Consider the following 13,724-nt stretch of genomic DNA (forward strand, 5'->3'; position numbering starts at 1 on the left):
GGAAATCTGAAAAAAAGCCACTCACAGGGAACATCCCTCTCCCCTCCCCACACAGACATCTATTTAGCTGGCGCTCTCCAACAGGGGCACAGGATAGCACAGCGTGACAGTGAGGAGAAGCAAGCAACGAGTCGTTCCACCCACGACGCTTCTCAGTCACTGCAGGGTGAAGACCCCTTTGGGAACCAAACTTTAGGAGGGGCTCAAAGCAAAAGTAATTTCTGCTCTGTGAGCCAATGGCAACGGTGCAGAGGACAGCTGCAGACTTGACTGCTCCTGCTGCTCCAGCATTCACAAGGCAAGTCCTGTAATGGGGGATCCACAGCTTTGGGGGATTTGTCCTTTGCCTATGCTACATCACTGACGCAAATCCACATGGAGATTTAGATTACTGTGTTCTCTTCCCTGTGCTTTCTATTAAACCATGTTTGCAGAGGATTAAAGACAGCTGATAAGTAAGGCTCCAATGATAACATGAAAGAAACATTCAAAGTGCTTTAGATAATACATGCAGAATTTATACCCATTTTCCTCAGACAGAATCAGAGGAATAAAGCAGGTCACAGTAAGGGTAAGTCAACTGGCAGACACAACTTCAACTGGTTAGGGCAAAAGAGCATTTTGCTGGCAGACGTTAAGCTTTCCCTGCCCACTCTCTGTGTTGGAGCCACATGGTTGTGGCTGGCCACGAAGAGGAAACAGCGGAAGTCTAGGTCTGTCTGAGAAACATTAAATAAACATACTCCACAGCGTCCACAAGTCTCCAACTTTGCAGCCTTCACCAAAAAACAAGCATAGTTTTATATTCTGAAAAGCAGTGACACTTTCTTACTAGCAAGTTAGGAAGTAAAAACAACTACATTGCCATACCCTCCTTTCTCTCCATCCTGCAAAATTGCTTGGCCCTGAAGAGGAAGATAAAGATTTTTAAAATAAGAAAACTTTAAAAATATGAAAAGTTACATCTCAAGCCTGGACTTTAAATAATGTTGTATGCTGAAATGTCATTATTTCTTTGTCAGAAGGTTTAGAAGAAACAGGTACTCAGTGGCTTAGTGGCTTGGGAAGAACACTTGCTGAGGGTTGCTCACTGAATTTTGTTCCAGCATAGTTCTGATTGGTTGGAGGTATGAAAACAGGTTACAATTTGATAAAGTAGGACTCCAGTTTTGATTGTTGAGAAAATGAATGTTGTTCTATCCCCCTCTGACAGAGATAGCAAACAGCACCAGCACAGCTGTGGGAAGAGTGTAGAGTGGCCTGGCATCTCTCTTCCCAAATTCATGACCAAATGGTAAAAGTGATCCAAAAGGTTGTAGAAGGAGGAAATGCCTGTCAACTCACTTGCTACAGCTGACGGCACGTGCATGATAAATTGCATTTTCTGATGTTTTTCCAGACTAGCTTTAAAATCCTGAAGTGATTGGATGTAATCTAGTATTGGAATAACAACATGAGCATCATTAGAGAAGTGTATTGAAAGGTTTAAAAGGTAAAAAGCACAGCTACTGAATAGAATTTGTACTACTTTATTTGGCAATCTATGTGCAGATTTGTCACTTGTACAGCCATCCCTAATAGGGCCATTTCTATAGCAAGTGTATGGTGGTTTGTACTTGAGGATGATACGAAGTTTGCAATAGCACTCCAAAAACATTCCACATTATAAAAATCACTCAGCAGAGTGATTTGCTTGCTATGTGAGGTGGTTGGATAGTCTGCTCTGAAAAAACTCAATTTCACTTCTTTTGAAATGCCTTGGCTTTCAAAGTGCTTAATCTTATTTCTTGTATGGAAGATGTGTCATCTGGTCTGTCACTAATGTTCTGGAGAGGGTAAAACTTCTTTTCTCTTTAATCATCATCATAAAGTTCACAAAATCGTTTGTTTCAAACTACCTCAAGTTTGAGATTCTAAACTAAAACTTGATGACAGAAATGTCAGTGCTCTGTTCAGACATGGCAAGGACATCCGGAAGCTAGGGAACATTAAAAAAACCTCCTATTACACCTGTCCTATATGGAAGTTCATCAAATTAGTAGCCGGTAGCAACTAAAAACGATCAGCTTGACTTTTAGCTGGTGACACATCTCTTCTTGACCCCCTGGCAGCAACAGAACTTTCAGTGTTTAACTTCACAGGCTGAATGAGCAAGAGTCTAATCCAAAGAGAACTTTTAGATCAAAATAGAAAATTTGAAATAAAATGCTCTAAAAAAGTACTGGAGATATATTTGCATTAATAAGCATTTATGGACAATTATTTCTACTGTTTATGTCCTGTACTACCTGCCGGCATCTTACCAAATGAGATCCTATTAAATCAAGTTATATTCTTGAACTTAAAAGCTCACAGTCTAATGAAAAAAACCAAAGCCAAGCAAAGCAATTTACATAAAACTGTAAGTAGAGAGGGAAATATGCAAGGTAGGAAGGTTAATGGAAACTAATTAATGAATTTTCTAAGTAAGACTCAGTTTGTAGGGAGAGGTAGCACTTTTTGTGAGACAATATTATATAGCAGACAAAAGAACAGACATGGTTTTAGGCACGCAACACCAGCAAGGCCTGAAAAAGAAACCACAGACCTCAGGCTAAGGGCAGCTTGCAAACAAATCCCTATGTTTAAATTAGTCATGGTAATCATTTATAAAACTTGAAAGAAAAAGCACCTTTGGAGAAGAATAGAATGTTAGCAAAAAGGGAGATGATTAGGTGCTGTGGGATAAGCTTGACAGATAACCAATTATTATCCTTGGAAAACCGAGGGTGTCTTACACAGAAAACTGCAATGTGCCATAAGAACCAGTATCTATTGAATACATGATTTGTATCCAAGAGTCCTAAGAAATTTCTTTTCCAACTCATCTTCCATGCAAGGATGACGTTAAAGATGAAGCTGTATTCTCACAACTATACACTTGTGTCTGTTCTCCCATATTTGCATGAATTCACTCAGTGCACAGAGGTTGTTTCATTTTCTCTGAAGAGTTTTCCCAGGGACATCTGATGCACGGGATTAAGTTTGTTGCACCCTGGAAATCCTATGTGTATAGGCCACTTGATGATAGTGAGCATTTATTGTAGCGGCTTTTGCATCTATTTCTTGGCTAATGTCTGCTTTATCTAGTATATTTTAGTCTGTAAGAACTTTCTGATGACAACAGTGGCAACAAACAGCAGGTTGTTAGAAGGCAGGGAGAGGGATCTCTGGAAAAATTATTTCACCTTATGGTCTACTGCCAGGAGAAATTATAATTTAAATATACTCAGCATCTAGTTAATTTGCCTGCTGTTTTATACCAATGTAAAAGTCAAACGAATTACATTCTTGTTAATGGACTTGCTTAAAACAGATTGGGTCAAAACACAGATACTTATACACTGCAGTCCACCCAGAATATATCTCAGGTTTTATTTTATTGCAGTCTTCCAAGGAACTTTCAAAAGAAAGTATTCTCTGAGACACAAATATTAATTTTCCTTTGATACAGAGACTTTTTTCTCCCTCTATTTTTGTTCTCTTAAGAAAGACTGAATAGATTTTTTGGAACAAATGAAAACTGGGCAGTAGTTTTGCCACAATAAAGGAGGAGTGGAATTGAAGATATAGCAAAGCATAAAATGTGTAACAATGAGCCTCCTGGAAATCTCAGCGTCTCATTCAAATCCATAGTAGTCACAGAAGCAAAGTTCAGGATGATTCCAATGGGAGTTGTGTCTGCATAAGGATAATGAGACCAGAAATGTCTTTGAATAAGAAATAGCCCAACTTTTAGATAATTACCTGATACCAGAGCTTTTAAGAGTAAAATGAGGCATTTTCTTTTGAAGTTCTAAAAGAATTCTAAATCTAAAACTGTATCTATCAACTTAAGAAATGTTCTGTTTATTTTATCTTTAAGCTTTGTTATCAAGAAACCAAACAAAAGACACTTTTGGTCAGTATTGCCTGATGACTGAACTTGATTTCACATTTTTAAACATAGATCTTTGAAATCTACATTCAAATTTCCAAGTTTTATTGATATCCCTTTTCAAAAAGTGGAGGAAAAATGATTCCCAGAAAGATAACTTTTCCAAGAGAAATGTAAAATGAGCGAAGTGATGACGAGACCTTCATTCTCATTCCAGTGACCCCGATCCTCCTTGAATGCTGCCTGAGCAATAAATAATGGCAAGGAGCCCATATTACTAGTCTTGCATTTTAAGTGTCTAGATATAGCATTAAAAAAATCTGTATTCCTCAAATCAATTTGGAGAAATACTAATAGCAATTCAAAGTAATTGAACATATTACATAAAACACAGAAAAAGGATTCTGCATTCATAATTACCCATAAAGAACAGGCTCTTCTGATGGCATCAGAGGTTGAAGGAGACAATGTTCCCTGGTGGTGTGGCTTTGGGGAGGCTGGAGAATGCTAGAAAAGTTGTGCAAACACACTGACTGGTTCACAGCAGAAGTCAACTTCAGCTTGTACCGTGTCCATGTTTTTTCAAACCTGGTATGCAAAAACCCTGTGTGGGAAGCATGTGCAGATATGTCCAAATAATTGCCTGGAATTTACACTCATATATTAGGCTTCAACATGTATGTCTAGTTTGGGGAATTTTGTCCAGAATAACTTAGCTAAAATATGAGCCTTCAATATTTTTAGTAGTTAGCATGGTTATTACTGAAAACAAATAAGCAAAATAAAATAGCTTTTATAGGCTGTTTTTTTCTGATTTATTTTTCAAGTGAATGGAAACAACCATTAATTCAAAGCTCAGACAAACTGGTCCCTCCAAATATGCTACAGAAATTTGAAAGGGGAACTTTTTGTATAAAAGAGAAGGGCAAGAACCCTGGCTTTTATGACTGACAACATGATCAAGGCTTCTACTTTACATAATGTGTGCCAGCACCATCAGCGTTAGATCACCGATGCAAGTGATTTTCTGACAGACAAATAGTATTGTCATGAGCATGTGCATTAGACAACTGCTGGGTACATTTCTTTTGATAACTTCAGCAGCATCTTTATCTCAAATCTTAATTTTAAAATCTGGAGCTGTCATTCGGCAGAGGGGTGTTTAGACTTCCTTTAAAACCATTATACTTTTAATGCTAACCTGCTGGCGCTAAGAAGGATTTCCACTGAATGTTTTATTCAACAAGATTTAAGAGATAGTTTTGTCAGATGTGCTTCCTGTCATCCTTTATTACACTAGATCTTTTGATATTTGAGCAGAAAAGCTAGAAATAAGAATGAAGGTCAGTGAAATGGGAGGAATATAAAACTCTTCTTTCACTATTCATGTTTTCATATTGTCCATCAAAACCACAATTTGAAAATGTCAGATAACATGAGTTTCATTTTTATTTTAATCGCTTAACTGTATGATACTATAATAACTTAATGGCTATGCAGCAGATTTATCATGAGGAACAGGGATTATAGTCTGAAAATTCTAGATTACTGTTCTCTATACAGGGAATTCAGTGCTCATTATGCAGTTTATGTGATCTGGTATTTTCAAAGGAATGTCCTTACACATCAGAAGACAAAAGCAAATATTTAAAGGCTTGGAGCTCAGATGAGCATCTTAATTTCTGAGACTGCAATAGTGAGCTGTAAATCTCAAGTGAGCAGGCACTCTTTCTCCAGCTATTCAGTGTTTACATTTCTAATCTTGATAAGAAATCAAAAATAAGATATATTTAAGGATTTCAAAGCTTTTAAAATGCTTAATTTTAAAAATTAAAACAACAGTTTCACATCTAAACATGTTCAAATCTAAAGTATTATGACTTTTGGGCTTCCATTCATATCAAAATTCTGATCATTAATTTTCCCACCACTTTAAGCAATATCCTCATTAAAGGAGATGCAGACCTTTAGCTAAAGCCTGAAAATATGAATGTTGCACTGATCAACAACTATTGCAACTCTCTAATGAGCTGTTATACTGGACTGTACATGTTTACTCTTACATGTGTCTCAGCATCTCCACCACTGACACCATCCATCTTAAAGAGTCGTTTCATCAGAAACAGATTATTTCTCTTCCCACTGCAGACTAGATGTAGCAGTTGACACATAGGAGCTGTATGTGCAGTGGCTACGGCAGCTTAGTTGTTGTTTAGGAGAATCCAAGAGTTACTTTATCTTGACTACTTTAGGTTCATTTCTGTGCTGCTTGTAAAGCATAACAGAACACAAAACAGAGTGGACTTGTATGCGAGACCATCAGAAGTCCATCATCAGGATTTTAAAAATTGTTTGGCTTGTAGTCTGCTTGCTTTTCTAATGCAGAGTAAAGACTCTAAAGACCTTATTTATTTTGAAAATAATGGTGTTTATATTAAAATGCTTGAGAGCATGAAAATCTTGATCTGGGCACAGCCCAGTTCCTTACTGCCATTTGTTGTTAAGTTTAGCTCCTACCACTGTGCCAACAAAAGAAGAATGCAGCTTCTTTTCCTAAAAAAAGTGTTACAGAAGTGATAAGCAGACATGCTGGACATGGACGAGGGTTAGGGTGGTGACAGAACAGAGGTGATAATGAGAATTTTAAAAGTAGCAATAGAAATGAATGCACAATAATTTGTGAATTGAAAAGTGCAGGTCCTCTTTGAGTTAGCCACTGCTTCTTTCAGTATTTACTAGATAAGATACAGTATACAGGGAATATAAAATTCCCATCCGGTATTTAAAATCCCAGAAGCCTGACTGGCTCTTTAAATGTTATCATATGTTAAAATAGGAAAAGACAGATGTTACATTTACAAAGTCAATGTGCTGCATCTTCTTAAAATCCAAGAGCTGCCACTGCTAAATCTAGTCTGTCAGCATTGAACAATTAATCCGTTAAACAGAATAACCTTTAGCAGAGAAATAAAGCATTGCATGTTGTGAGATATAAACAGGCATGCATTGCCCAGGCCAATTATAGGCACAGGAGACAGAAAACCAGGCATCAGCAGGACTTTCAAATGACCTCAGTAAATTAGCCTTTCCTCAGAAGACATACTGGATTTCTCATGTTTGGAGTCTATGGCCATGCGTTGCTGCTGATCAGACGCTGCTATACATCCCTGGTAGGAAGCTGCAGGTGTTCAGTAGTTAACTAGCCTTCCAGGAGGCAACACAGGGGTTGTAGTAAAGAGCTCTGTTTCTTAGGACTCAATCTAACATACCAGTCTAGGCTCTATTCAAAATACTTTAAAAAACCAAACCACACAACAGGCCTGAAATCATACTAGAAACATACTGTGGAGCCATTTCAGAAGTATTTAATACAATTTTGGGTGCCCTTCAAGAAGAGACTAAGCAACAAAAAGCTTGCAAACATCACAAGGCCCATCCCAGTACAGAAGAAACGGAGGTGACAGCAAAGACAGTAGCACAAGAAGAAGCTTGAGACTCATTTATAGATGTAAATGTCAAAACTGTAACTGGACACTGTATCTCTATGTGCACATGATCTTGGAGCAGAGAGAAGTACGAGCAGCAGAAAGGAAGAATCTCTCCTCAAGTGACCTCTGACAACACTAGTTGTGTAAATGCTATTTACACTGGGAGGCCCAGGCAGACTGCAATAACCCTCACAAAAGCAAGAGGAAGGACAGCCACAGTCTTGGCCAAAACCCCTTTCATTAGCTGCTGAGAAAGCACTGTGCTCCAAGCTGTGTGCAAGTTATGGGTCCTTCTAGCAGACTTCAGCAATAGATACCTGGGCTAGGTTTGCTCCCTGAAGGTCTTTTCTTATGCACTGGGATACAAACTACAACATTGTTCAGGCAAACCCTCAGGCAAAGTCTTTGCTACAACATTCAATACAAGATGCATCTGTTCAGGGCAGAAGAAAACTCCGGATGACATTATCAGGCGTCTGCTGTAAACCAAAGAACTCCTCCCAAATGTGATGCCTATAATTAAATGCCCCATTTAGACAGAACGCAGAGCAGCAAAATGAGCTGCATGCTCAGTTTTAGCTGGCTGAAAGTACTTCTGCAATCACCTTGTTCTTGCTCATCAAGTCATTAAATTGCTTAATATCCGGTGGACATGAAGAAAAAGTTTCCATCAAGCAGGAGAGCAGAAAGCGTATTATTAGGCTGCATACAATCACAACTAATATAAACACCTCATGAGCACCTCTTCTACCACTCATTGCCCCTGAAAGTTTGGGATTGTTTCAGACCATGACAAAACACTGAAAAAGTTTAACTTGCACATATGTGTGCCCTACCACTTCTAAAAGTGAGACAGAACTGGAAAATTTTATGTCATGAAGCGTACCAAAATATAATGCTATCTGTCATCACATTCACGCTACCCTAAACCTGTAGCAACTAAAATAATTATTGACTTCTGAAATCTTAGCACAATTATTGTGGTACAACTGCTTCCATCGTTATTTAAATACTTCATCCACCATTGAGATCAAGCACATGGCCATTCATAGGGAGATTTAAAGATACCAGAATAGTTTTACATGACCAGTTTGGAAGTAATGAACAAGTTATGGTAAGGAAGAGCAGGGAGGAAAGAATTGCAGTGACACACCTGAAACAAGTAGTGCCATGTACGGTGTTCTCTGATATCGTCAGTCTAACAAGACAGACCGACATATTCTGTGAAGCAGATGCAAGCTGCAGTGGTCTATTACGCAGCAGGTAACAGTAAAAGGTGTAGTTTATTCTGGAATAAGAATTGTTCAAGTCCAATTAGAAAAGTGATAGTGCTGGGGATAATGATAGAAAGAAGCTGTTTTCTGTAAATGCTTTGTTTGATTAAGTTTGCAAAAGCACCTGATCACACAGCAGCAGTTTTAAGATACAAAATTAAGTGATTCTTGTCTTCTCCAGAATAGTTTTGATGAAGATTCTTTCATTTAGATGAGTTGAGCTCTAATTAGTGTTAGAGTAACACTAGACATGCAAATCACTCTGAAGTCTTCACTAAATCCATAATATCTGTAAATTACTTTAGCTTTGTCCTTTACTATCATAATTTCAGAGAAAGTACCAAGCATTTAAAGACAATTCTAGGATGCACTGGATCAGAATATTCTGTCTACAGAGAGTTAAAAATAGAGTTTACAGGGTTTTACATTTCTGCCAGCTGAAAATATTGAAAAATAGCGATCTGTGTGGTCCATCTCTAGTTTGCTAATGCTACCAAATCCAGTATGAGCTTTCCCTGGACTCTCCTGGATTTTTGGTAGAAAGTTACAGAACTAGGTTCCCAGGCCTTAACACAGATCTGCTAGCATGCTGGCCCAGAGCCAACAGGAGAGGCAAAACCCCTAGGCGCTGGCTCTGAAGCAGACCTCCCACACAAGGGTTCTGTGCTCGCCACCACCGCTGGCCACGTGGAGGGCAGTCCAGGCCAGCCTCTAAAGCATCCCGGGTCTCGCCTCCATCTTTTTCACACTGAATGAGGATTGGGTGGGTGAGAATACCATGTGTAAAGCATCGTTTTAGCACTGAAAAAATCCTTTACCGTAGTGTTGTAGCGCCAAGATCCGCCACTGCTTTCATAAAGCAGTTGTCCTGCTTTGTAGCTTATCAGATGAGAGGAGATAAGCGAGCGCTGCAAACAGGAACAAGATAGTGCCAAGCATTCACAGCTCCCATTAAATTCAATTGTATTAACACTGCCAAATTTTGTATTAAACCTTGTAACAAAGGGATAGTAGCTGTCCTAATCAGAGGTATTTCTCCTAGGTAGAAAGAAATGATTGAAATAACACACTACAGCAGGCTGTTACAGTCTTGTGGTCCTGACAAAGTTGTATTGAAACAAAAATTCATAATCCTTAAAAAAAAAGTCTTTCATTCCCTGGCATTTAATCTCAAATGTCAATAGTAAAGCTATAACAAAACAAGTTTAATAGGCTATGTGGGCACTCAAGATCAGCTGCCAAACAGAGAAGAAAGGCAGAATTTAAATGCCCTGCTATATTCCTTTTCTGCATGTATCAGGTAAAGTTACAGCTAAACAACGTCTAAAAAATACTGCAAAAGTAACTTCACTTCTCTCAGCAGGTTTTCAGAGACTTAAAGGAGATCCGCCAACAGAGATGATTGGTTTCTTATGAGGACTGTAAAATGCGTAATCCATCCTACAGAAGACTGCCCATTCCCTCCAAAGGGCAGTTTTTAAAAGGCAGATGCCTAGGGGCACTGTTATTTGATAGGGGCCTAATTTATGGATGGCATTCAAGGCTACAGATGTCAGCTGTACGAAGACAACTCCCAGCAGCCTCTCTCTCCCTCCAGAACCTGAGATGCTGGAGCATGCTGAAATTTAAGACCCTCTTCGGTGTCTCTAGAGGTGTACACAGAGAGAGGTAGATGCCTTAGAATACGTAATCTTGTGCTGCAGTCTCTGGCTTTGTGATATAAAGCAAACTTTTTTTTTGTCTTCCATTTTATTTTATCTACAGGGGTGGCTGACAAATGACCTGCCTCTCAATTCAACATATCTACTTTTAGAAACTTGCAGTTTTGTTCTTGTCACTGCTGGTTTCATCATTCCTCAAATTAAAAGATGATACAACTAAACTTTTAGTTACTTGACCAAGGCAACCGAGAAACCATTTTTCATGTATGATACCATCTGATGGCTTTTCTTCCATATGTGCCAGATATAGCTATAATTTACAGGTTGTTTCCTGCCAGCCAGGATAATAATCCAGTATTACTTGAGGCAGAAAATCCTTTCGGTGGTCCAAATACAATGTATAGGGCACCAAAAGAATGTTTGTAGATTTTGTCTGTTGTCATATCACTAAGATGCTGAAAATCACATCTACACTCCTTCCAGACAGCCTAAATTAGCAAGCCTACTTTTATTTAGCTTGTCAGATCACTCTTAAAAACAGTTCTTGTCTTTTGGAGGATTTTTGCTATGTTTTATAGCTCATGGCAAAGCAATCTTCTTACATGTGTTTTTCATACAAGCTGTCATTCTGAAGTATTTAAAAAATATTATACAATACTGAACATCCTGCTCTCTCCTGCTACATGACAGAGACTATTTGTAGTAGTTTATTAAAAAGGCAGTGTATCACCCTATTAAAACTGCTTTTATTATCATAAATGTCAGTGCACTAATTTTAAGTCACCACCGCTTTGGCTGTCTTGGATTGCTGTGAGATTGAATGAACACAGTCCCCATAATAAAAAGCATTTGTAACAAATGAAGAAGTTAAAGCTGAAAGAAGACGGAGATGATTGACTTCCCCCAACTGTTTTTGTCCCTAAACCTTTCTATATTGGAAGCTTTCTAGATTACAGTGACTAAATTGTATGTACATGCCACTCTCGGGGGATAACTTTTTTCCTAGATGTGTTGAATCACTCTCAGACACAAGAGCCAGAAGGTGGATCATTCTGCCATTTTGTTACCTAGTGAAGGGGCAATTCATATCAGGTTTATTTTGAAGACAAGTGTCAACGGGAAGAAGACTCAGATATCAGTCCAGTGAAAAACTACACACCCTTTAGTTGGAAAACTATCCTATCTCATTTTTATCTCTATTTATTCTTATAACTTCATTTAGATGCAAGAAGTTATTTTTAAAAGTTTCCTGGGAAATCCCAAACTCAAAGTGTGTTTCAAAAGCTGATAAATGACTTAATCACAACCATGGAAGTAAATCATTTGTGACACCAAATACTTCTTGCTTTTACTTTAGATGTACTATAGAGAAAAATCACAGGCAAACCCAAAGCAGTATTATTTTTAGCTGACCTGAGGGATTTAGCAACTTAGGTTTGAGGTACAGAAGAAAAAAAGGATCAGCTGCATATTGGCTCTTACCATCCTAACGGTGAACACTTTAATGAACATTTGGAGTGAAAACATACCAAATTTCATCACACTCAAAACATTTGGATGAAACTTGTTAATAGGTTTGGCCTGATGACAGAGGTTTGACCCTACATGCAAGAAGTGTAGGAACCTGATGAGTTAGGGATTGATATGTTACCTTCAAAACTGCAGCTTGGGATTGCATTTTGCCACAATATTATACAACCCTTGGCAAGCAGCGAGCAGTCTATCCCTCGTTACACCATCTGGAGAAAAAACACAACAGCAAAAAAAGCCCTGACACACACACTCTGTTTTGGCAAAGGCACGTGTGGGAGAATAGCTTACCTGAGCCAAGAGCTGTCTTCAGCTTCTAAAAAGAATCTGGCTGATTCAGAGGCTTGTGACAGCCCCTCACTATGTTTTCATTTTACATCAAAATCAGAAAAAAATCACATCAATCTTTCCAATAGTGGCACATTCTCAAACTCTATACTATTCATGCCCTTTAAAGCTGCTATATGCATGAACAAGTTTCCTGCTAAAATCCAATTAAGTTTCCATTTGAAGTTCAAAGTGATCTCAGGAGAGGTCAAAGGATACAAGGAATCATTAGGCATTGTGAAAACAAATGGAAAAAATGAAAAAAGGGAGAGTTATTTTTTTTAATTTTCAAGAAGTGCTTGAATTGATTTCCAAAACATTCCAGTCATCACTGAAATTTAAACCTAAATATTTAATAGGCAAGCAAAGGCTTGTTATTTTATTACTTGTTTGCAATTGATGCAAGAGGAAGAAAGGAAGAACGGAGCTGTTTGCTTGGTCTTATTCTGGTAGAAAGAAACCTTGGGGCTACTGCATCAGTCTCCAGAAAAAAGGGAAGCCTTCAGCTCTCTGATGATCATTTAAGGCAGGACCGTGGCCATGAAAAACGACTCTGCTCTGTTTTGCCCCTGCCTCTCAATTCAGGCTGATGATGCCCCTTAGCTGTGATGATCCAGGCTTTTGTGTGACCATGAGGCAAATCTGGCTGGGAAACTGACCTGACTAAAAATAATAATCATAAAGTATTAATGAATGCACAGATATTTTTGTGGCAGTGCCAGCTTACACACACACTGGGGCTCTAATTCCCAGGTGCAGATGCAAAGAAGTGTTTTCCATCTTGATCTCACATAGTATTTCTCAGCTACTGAAGCACCCATCTCCAAAAGAAGGCACAAACAGCTGAGAAGGGGCAAAGGGACCCCTTCCTCTTCCTCTCGCTCCCCCTGCCCGCAGGCAGGGACTGTTAATCCCTCTCAGTCGCTAAGGGGGTCCTGACTGCAGGAGGGCCATGCCCCGGCCAGAGGCGAGGGGCTGCCCTGCAGGCAGCCGGGGCTGACCCGGGGATGCGCAGCCTTGCCCTGCCACGCGCCCAGCACCCTCCACCGCTCCCCTGTCTTCTGCAGGAGGCATGTGTGGCAAGGGGTTGAGAGGGAGGGGATATGATCAGGAATAGGGGTTAGGAAAAGTAAAAAATCTTTCTACATAAATCATCTCAAATACTTGCTATTTAGAGTTTAATTGATCCAGCCAGTGGACAGGGGGAGGAATTGAAATGGAGCTCTTTTGCCCAGTTTGTGCATATTTTTCACAGAATGAATTAATGCCTCACTGAAAAGGTGATTTGCAGTTGGCATTTCAGGCAGCCTTGCTGCCTGGCTCTGGAATTATTCCCATTGTTGTTCACACAAAGGGAAAATAAACCCAACCACTTGGCTTCCTTTTCCCTGAAATATATGTCTAAGATCACAGTTTAAAAAGGAAACTAAATGGCAGATGGCAGCATCTTTGCGAAGTATGTGCGCTCTGAGCTATACAGACTGGCAAATTAATTTGTTCAAAGAAAAGGACAGAGAAAGAGAGAACC

General features: G+C 39.0%; 1 protein-coding gene across 13 annotated transcripts in view; it reads left to right on the forward strand.

The window, feature by feature from the left end:
• The window catches only part of B3GALT1 (beta-1,3-galactosyltransferase 1), a 225,140-nt gene that overhangs the window by 193,283 nt on the left and 18,133 nt on the right, over positions 1-13,724 (forward strand). The window contains exons 6-7 of one of the 13 annotated variants that reach the window (XR_012044366.1): positions 10,039-10,346; positions 10,443-11,087. The exons of 10 other annotated variants lie outside the window; for them this stretch is intronic. The gene's annotated coding sequence lies outside the window, so the exon portion shown is untranslated. Of the gene's footprint in view, positions 1-10,038; positions 10,347-10,442; positions 11,088-13,724 lie in introns of those variants that run through there. 2 more of the 13 variants (XM_072874615.1, XM_072874616.1) reach the window with 2 other exon arrangements.

The sequence above is a fragment of the Ciconia boyciana genome, chromosome 10 (genome assembly GCF_034638445.1).
Source record: "Ciconia boyciana chromosome 10, ASM3463844v1, whole genome shotgun sequence".
In the NCBI taxonomy this organism is placed as follows: Eukaryota; Metazoa; Chordata; class Aves; order Ciconiiformes; family Ciconiidae; genus Ciconia; species Ciconia boyciana.